This window comes from Lactuca saligna, chromosome 3 (genome assembly GCF_052625555.1).
Source record: "Lactuca saligna cultivar CGN05327 chromosome 3, ASM5262555v1, whole genome shotgun sequence".
NCBI classification, from domain to species: Eukaryota; Viridiplantae; Streptophyta; class Magnoliopsida; order Asterales; family Asteraceae; genus Lactuca; species Lactuca saligna.
This window is the reverse complement of record NC_136419.1, coordinates 6,524,430-6,532,167: the sequence shown is the minus strand read 5'-3', so window position 1 is coordinate 6,532,167 and position 7,738 is coordinate 6,524,430. Positions and strand designations below refer to the sequence as shown.

Here is a 7,738-nt window from a genome sequence, read left to right as displayed (position 1 = left end):
ATATATATAGGGGTAGCATCAAATGAGAACACAATAGTACACATATCTTTCTATCACCTTAGTCGTATACCATCGCAGCATCGCTATTATTAGCTTCAAAGAAGCAGCAAAACAGTGGGTGTTGAGTTTTTTTCCTAGATTACATATGTGTATGTATAATCGTGAAAAACATAACTCACAGCCCTCCTACTTGTATAAATTTATGCGGGTATGAGCTCTCTTCATCTCCCTCAACAAAATCAGGGTTTCAGCCGTCAACCATCCAACACAGCGATTCAATTTTTTTTTGTCTCGGTTCCAGACGAAATAGCAATCACAGCCCCCTTCCATTTGTTTCAATAGATGCAGGTCTGAGTATGATTTTATTTCGAGTAATATGGGTTGAAGAACAAAATGAAGAGTAGCCCTCCTCCTCTCTCATGCAGGTATGAAAAACTTAATGATTAACACAACAAAAATAAGGGCTTGGCTCTGTGAGTTTCTTATAATGCATTAAAACTGGTTTTCTTTATTTCCTTCTAAAAATAAGGTGATAAAGATAACATTTACTATTTTGGTTTTGTTAATATGAAGCAAACACATTATTGTTTTGGTTTATAATTGATCACCTTCATGCAGACCTAGAATCAGATTCACAGGAAAAGGTTGTGCATACAAGCTATTTAATTGTGAGAGATATATGGTTCATTGAACATAATGATATATGTAATATGGGATTTATATGAACGTACATTGGAATTGTTTGAGAAGATGAAATATGAAGAATTTGAGCTATAGGGGAATTAAAAACTGTATTATATTTTGTTGTATTCATCTATGATAAAATGTGTATTAAAATATGAATAGTATTGTATTCCTGTGTGAGTTACTTTATTCATGTTTGAATGAATGTATTTATTTATGATTAGAGGTATTCATTTTATAAAGAAATACTAATTTTTACACTATTTTTTATTTTGTATTTATTTATGAATAGAAGCGTATTTATTTGTAAATAATAGTGTATTGATATGTGAATGACTGTATTTATTTCTGAATAACATTGTATTCATGTGTGAATAACTGTGTTTCTTTAATATTAGAGATATCCACTTTTTTAGTAATGTTAATTTTTACACTATTATTATTATTATTATTATTTGATAAAAAAATCACATTGGATTATTTATAAATCGATATATATATATATATATATATATATATATATATATATATATATATATATATATATATATATATATATATATTTGTGATTAGAGTCGTATTAGGGTTTCTGAAGAAAATTTCCGTTTTTGAATAGAGGTTTGATTTAGGATTTGATTTCTATTCATTTTTTATAAAAAAAATTGTGAAATACGAGGAAAAAAATTATATTTTTTTAAGAATTTTTTTTTTCAGTTTTAAAATAAATTTTGGCAAAAATGTTTTTATATTCCCTTAATAATAAAAATAAAAATCTAATATTTCTTTGTTTTTTGGTAAGTGATCCTAAATTTAAGGGATTTGATTGAATTTTATTTTATTTTAATTTAATTAAAATATACAATTACTAATATACCCTTATATATTGATTGGTCTAGAACTGTTCTCGCGTTCTCAAACTTTTGGGTGTTTTCATTTGATCATTCCCTTATATATATATATATATATATATATATATATATATATATATATATATATATATATATATATATATATATATATATATAGGGTGAGGTTCAATAAGAACCATAATTAACAAGGAACCAATCGTGAGCGTCGGAAATCATAATGATCAACGGCTAAGGAAATAGATGTATACTTTTATATTGGACGTACACACACCAGATTATATAAAAAAATCCACCACTTTACCAAAAAAGTCACCTATTTTTTCGTTTAAAATTTTTTTAGGCAAGATTTTTTATTAAAAAAAAAATAAATAAATAAAAATCGAATATACCGTTCTTCTCAATTTTTTATCCTTTTTCCATAGAGATTCATGTTGATATATAAAAAATGTTTTTTTTTTTCCGAAAAACCCACTTCACTTTGTTAGTTTTTTCAATATTTAAGTTTATTTTTATAAAAAAAAAAATTATACAAAAAATATTAATTTATTGTACTCTATAAATAAGCATCAACACACACTAAAAAAAACTCGAATAATATAGATTTACACTGTGAATCTAAACTGTAAATATTTCAATTTTCAACATTTACAATGTGAAAAAGCTCTATTAGTTCAGATTCACGTTGTGAATCTAACTTACTATTATGCACACTGTGAATTGGAGAATGTTCAAAAAAAAAAAAACCTCGATCAGTGTAGATTCACACCGTGAATCTAAACTTTAAATATTTCAATTTTCAGCATTAACAATGTAAAAAAGCTTGATCATTTCAAATTCACACTGTGAATCTTACTTACTATTACGCACACTATGAATCTGAGAATGTTTTCAATGTGAATTTGAAGATGTTAACAATATGAATCTGCATAAGTTCACAATGTGAATCTGAACTAAAATAACGTTTTTTTTACATGAATATGAATATATCTTTAAAAAGTACAAAAAAAAAAGAACATAAATTTTCATATATTTATTATTTTTTTTCTATAAAAAAGTAGACCTTAACTTTTCAACAAAGAAAATGAAGTGGTTTTTTTCGAAAAAAAAAAAAAGATCGTTTTTTATATATCATGGATCTCTTTGGAAAGAGAACGAAAAATCGTGAACAACGGTATACTCGGCCTTTTTTCGATAAAAAACATGGCCTAAAAAATTTAACAAAAAAAGAAAGTGTGTTTTGTTATAATCTGGTACATATGCGTCAATTGTAAAAGTCTACAACCATTGTTTTTGCCGTTGATCGCTTTAAATTTTGACGTTTTGTATTGGTTCCTTGGTTAATAATGGTTTTTTATTGAACAATTCCATATATATATATATATATATATATATATATATATATATATATATATATATATATATATATATATATATATATGAGATCGATTAAGAAATTATAGTTTCCCGGTACCAGAGAAATAAAAAGTGGAGCGTTGGATCAAAATTAACTCACTAAAAACATGATCGTTATCTGACCAATCTAATTTAACTTTTTTGTATTATTGAAAATATTAATAAAAAAAACTCTCAAATTAACATTATAAATCAAATTTTCAGATTTTTTTTACAAAAACAGTAATTTTCGCACTTTTTAACCTGATAATTCCAAACTAGTAAATCCAAAATGAGGGTTTTCTAAACCCTAATTAGGGTTTCCAACCCAATCGCATGCCAATTAGTCAAATGGTTAGGTTTTTAGGTCAATTAGGGTTTCATTAGGACAATTAGGGTTAATAACTCGGGCACCACCCACTACCACCTTGGGTAGTGTTGGTCAACAGTGGCTCATGGCAGCAACCACCACCTCGTGGTGGTGGTGGTTACGATTTTAGTCCAAAACATGTCCAAGCAACTCAATTAACAACCCAATCACACATAAATGCACACCGCAACCCAACACAACGGCTGGTGGCGGCAAAAGGCGCCAACCACCACCTCACGATGGTGGTGGTGGCAATTTCCTTGATTATTTCGGCCAAAACCATGATTATACTACATAATGTCCATAGTAAACACACATAATATAACACACACACAACCGCCCTTGTGGCGGCAGGCGGTGGTCGGAGGTGATAGCCACCACCTCACGGTGGCAGTGGTGGTTCTTTTTTTATTCCAGATCACACAACACACACTTAACGCAATACAACTTTCAAATTGGTAATTAAAACTTCAACCATATTAACATTTGGCAGTGGTGGTTCGTTTTAGGGTTAGGATTTGAGAAGGTGATGGGTTTATATGCTCCCGTCCAAAAATCAAAACTTCAACCATATTAACATTTTCAGTCTCTCTTCCTCTCATTCTTTTCAAATAAGGTCCATAAATTAACATTTTATCGGATTAAACTTTAACTTTATTTTTTTTGTGAAAACGACTTTCCATTTGTTCGTTTTTTCACATCTGGTCCTATTAGTTATTTTTCTCTAAAAAAGTTGTTAAATGTGAGGATTTGTTTAGAAAAATTTGAAAAAGTTGAGGATATATTTAAAAACGTTTAGAAAGATTGTGATTTTTTCGGTGAAAAAAAAAAGACAAAGTTGAGAGATTTTTGAGAAAAAATGAAAAATATAAGATTTATTCTTTAAAAAATAAAGATAATGTTTAATCCCCATAAAATATAAGGGTATTTATGAGATTAACTTTAAATATAACTATGTTTGACTATGCTTGAGAGTTTCACAAACAAACTTGTTATTGTTAGACACAAACTCGACTAAAAAAATGTAATCAAGTAGCTCAAACTCGGATTCAACTCGACTTAAACCGATTTAATTTTAAGTACTTTCCGACTTGGTAAGAATTTGGTCCAACGAGTTATCATCTTAAATAGATTACATATCTATTACGGAATATCCATGCCAGCATCCAATCACAAAGCGGCAAAACGATTAAAAAAGATAAGTAAAATGAATTTCCATAGATGCAATAATACTAAGCTGTTCTTACCATATTGCCCTTTCAATTAACGTAAATGAAGCTCTCTCCATTTTATCAAAATAGGCGCCGGAAGGCCCCTCATCAGGCAACAAAGCAGCCATTACTGGACCTTTAGCGCCTTCTTCTGCAGTACTGACTCCCGTGTTAGATGTCATATCCGTTACACAATACCCAGGATGCACGCAGTTCACAAGAATATTTTGAAACTTTCTTGCCATTAGCCTTGTGTATGCATTAAGAACAGCTTTCGAAACTTTATAAGCTGCAACTGTCAAGGGCCATCCATTCTCCTGTAACTTACCAGCCTTAAAGTCCCTCAAAAACCCTTGAATAATCTCTTTGATCTTTTCTTCAGTCAAATTCTCAATGTCAATTAACTCTTCTTTCAGCTTCTCATTGTAAAACCACTGGAAAACAAAGATATAATGTTTACATGTTCGAACTTTCTATGTCCAATCGTTTCAAATTTTATGTATATATGAGTTACTTACGTGTAGGTTTCCATAAGCAGATGTAACGTTTACGATTCTTGGCGATTTAGAGAGTTGGAGAAGAGGAATAAGCGCTTCTGTAATTCGTTTGGTTCCATAATAATTTGTCTTCAAACATTCTTCTGCCAATTCATAAGGTTCCTCAAGAACGTTCGTTAGAAGGTGTAGATTTTTGTCCATCACTTGCACCTGATCAAACCAATCATCACAAAGCTTCTTAACTATTCACGATATTGCTCTTTTCGCAATCGAGATTAGCTATATATGTCAACAGAAATACTCACAAATCCTCCTCCATCTCTAAATTTTCTATCATTTACATAAACGACTCCACCTTCTGCTGCATTATTGACCTGCATATGAGATTTACATTAATTTTCTTAATTTCAACATAACAATTCTTTAAGCGAAATTAAATAAAGATTTTTTTTAAAAAAAATATTTTTTAAACTATACACATAGATTTATACTTTTTTTTATAATTTATGATCTACCCAAAATGTGTCCTCATACTTGAATTACAATCGTGAAAACCTCTTTAATTACTTACATATAAGTTATTGTAGATGATTAATTACTTATTCTGTCAGAAACGAAGTATATATGTCTATCTAGCTATCAATCTTTTACATACCAAGATATCAAGTTTTTTGAAGTGGATTTCGATGAATTTGGCAAGACGTGCTATGCTAGTTGGATCTTTGATGTCCCTCTGCTCTCGTTTCTAGCTGTTAATACGACTTCAATCCCATTTAAAGCAAGCTGACGACATATTTCGAATCCGATCCCTTTGTTTCCTCCTGTGACAACAGCATATCTGGAATTTTAAACAAAGAAAAAGAACAACTTGATTCATGAGAAGATTTTGAATAACATATCTATTAAAGAAGATGAAACATACCTTTTCTCCTCCATGGCTCATATGATTTAGGTAAGTAAGAAGAAGAAAGTAACCTCTTTTATATTGCAACAAAAAAACGACAACCAGTTCATCCACTCTTTTTTTTTTAATCATTTCCAGGATATTGAGTATGGATGTATGTGGCTCAGGATCATCCATGACTTATTTTAATCTCTAAAGTGGGTTTTTGGGCTGGTTTCATACAATTATCTAAACATATATCGAAAATCCTTTAACTTATGATCTTTGTTTTATTTTTCAGAGACGGTTATTAATTGTTAAAGATTGTAAGAAATTGACGCGGAGCATCTTCAAGAGTAGCACCGTTAAATATGGACAAATGAAAACCGAAGAAGGATCTACAGCAACTTTGGACCCATAAAAGTTATGTATTATTCATACTAAATAAACTAAATTTAAGTATAGTATAATATCACTCAGTGGTGTATTAATGATTTAAATTTAAGGATGTCTAATTTGTATACATATGATCAAATTAAAAAGTAAAAAAAATTAGAGTAAATTATACGAATGGTCCCAATGGTTTGGGATAATTTATGTATTTATTTTCAAAATTATTTTTTTTAACTTGGAAGGTTCCTACTGTTTGTTTTTGTTGCGTATTTAGTCTCTGTCTTACCTAAAAATATTATTTTGTCCTTGATTTTTTTTATTTATTTAAATAAAAACACACCCCCAACCTTATTCTCACCTCACCTTATCTTATCTAAAAAAACTATTTTGATTTATTTAAATAAGAGCATAATAGTCTTTTTAGGTAAGACAGAAACCAAATGTGTAACAAAAACAAACAGTATAGACCTTCGGATTAATAAAACAAGTGAGACCAAACGCGCAAATTACCGCAAACCATAGGGACCATTCATGTAATTTACTCAAAAAAATTAATTATCGGTGGTGTATTAATTATTTAAATTTGAGGGTGTCCAATTTGTATATATGATAAAATTAAAGAGTAAAAAAAATTAATTATCGCATCAGATTGTCTATAATACAATTTTAGACAAATGTAATACCAAGACTAATCTAAGTTCTTTGTTACTAAATATTTTTAATCAGTAAACAATATAAATAAAAAAAATTAAACTAAATATGTATTAATAATTAAAAACAATAAACCAATCAAGTAAAATAATATATTTGGGATAAGAAAAGTAAGAAAGTCTCTCGTCTCCTTTACTATTTTCATAAGTTCAAAATCATGTTATCATGGGCCGAATATCTAGTGATCGGAAAGATGAAGAACTTGCCACTGAATTAGCTTAGATTGGGTTCAAAAGGCGACATCCTAGCCCAAGGGCATTGTTATGATAGTCGTTGTTGTTTAGCTAAGTCGCTGAAGAGCTCGACAATGAAGGGGTCGTAGCATTCAAGAGATACAAATGGTTGGGGGCTAGTGCCACTTCCCTGATAAGCCCATGGCATAACGAAACTAGTTTGCACGCATGGTATCAAGGTTTTATGGGTGGCCTCGATATGTCGCACGGGAAAGAAGTATTGCCATACTTACTCCGTGACAAGTGGTATGAGGATATTAGACTGCTAAATGACCACGAAGAATTCGTAACTCCTCACGGACTCCGTTTTCGTCTATCTTTTTACCGTTGAGTTCCTATTAATGAGATCTTTAACTCTCATTTAGGTCGCATAAGCCAAAAACCGCTCGAATTAAAATTCGAGTTTCGGGCCGTGCACTGCTATACAAAATCTTAGAAAATTCATAACTTCCTCATACGAAGTCAAATTTGGGCATTATTTTTATGGATGTTCTC

At 30.1% G+C, this 7,738-nt stretch overlaps 1 pseudogene across 1 annotated transcript; it reads right to left on the bottom strand.

Moving 5' to 3' along the window:
* Positions 1-4,383: 4,383 nt before the first annotated feature.
* Positions 4,384-6,247, bottom strand: LOC145034329 ((+)-neomenthol dehydrogenase-like; annotated as a pseudogene). The gene is made up of 5 exons (XR_013678025.1): positions 5,946-6,247; positions 5,679-5,861; positions 5,329-5,397; positions 5,045-5,233; positions 4,384-4,960 (listed from the first exon to the last, which is right to left on the bottom strand). The product of XR_013678025.1 is annotated as a (+)-neomenthol dehydrogenase-like (transcript).
* Positions 6,248-7,738: the final 1,491 nt, after the last annotated feature.